Source organism: Phaethon lepturus, unplaced genomic scaffold, assembly GCF_000687285.1.
Source record: "Phaethon lepturus isolate BGI_N335 unplaced genomic scaffold, ASM68728v1 scaffold33982, whole genome shotgun sequence".
Taxonomy (NCBI): domain Eukaryota; kingdom Metazoa; phylum Chordata; class Aves; order Phaethontiformes; family Phaethontidae; genus Phaethon; species Phaethon lepturus.
Window position 1 is genome coordinate 5528 of NW_010524642.1, and position 610 is coordinate 6137.

Below are 610 nucleotides of genomic sequence, written 5' to 3' on the forward strand. Positions count from 1 at the left end.
GGCCAGGGTCCCAGGGGTGGGGAGGGATTTTGCAGCCCCTTGACCAAGCCCCCTGCCCCCATCGTGGGCTCATGACGCCCTCCCCAGGGACAGCACCTCCTCCCTGCCTCTGCAGTGCTTACAGAGGTGCTCCGGGATGTCCATGTGGTACCAGAACCGCAGGCAGGAGTCGGCAGCAGCAGGCAGGTGCTGGCTCTCCAGCCGGGCAGTGGTGCCCCCAGGGCCCAGCACCCTGGTGTCGAAGTGCACGTAGTGGCCTGGACAGGCAGGGACAGAACACAGGGTGTCCCCCCATCCTGCAGCCCACCCCACATGTCCTGCTCCCCTGCAAAATGCCCGGAGCAATGCCTGGAGGATTGCACCCCCCAGCCCCACTCCTTACTGCCTTTGGGCCCGAGCTGTCCCCCTCAGGCAAGGAGGGGATGGGGATGCTGCAGAGCCAGACCCCCCGGTGTGCACAGGGGGGACATTCATGGGTGACCCCATCCATCCCCAGCTCCTCATCCTCCCTCCGTTGGTGTCAGGGTGCCCTGGGAGGGATGGGTGTCTCCTACCATTCCTTGTCCCCAGAGTGTGATCCTGCTCAGGGCCAGGGTACTTGGCAAGGGGG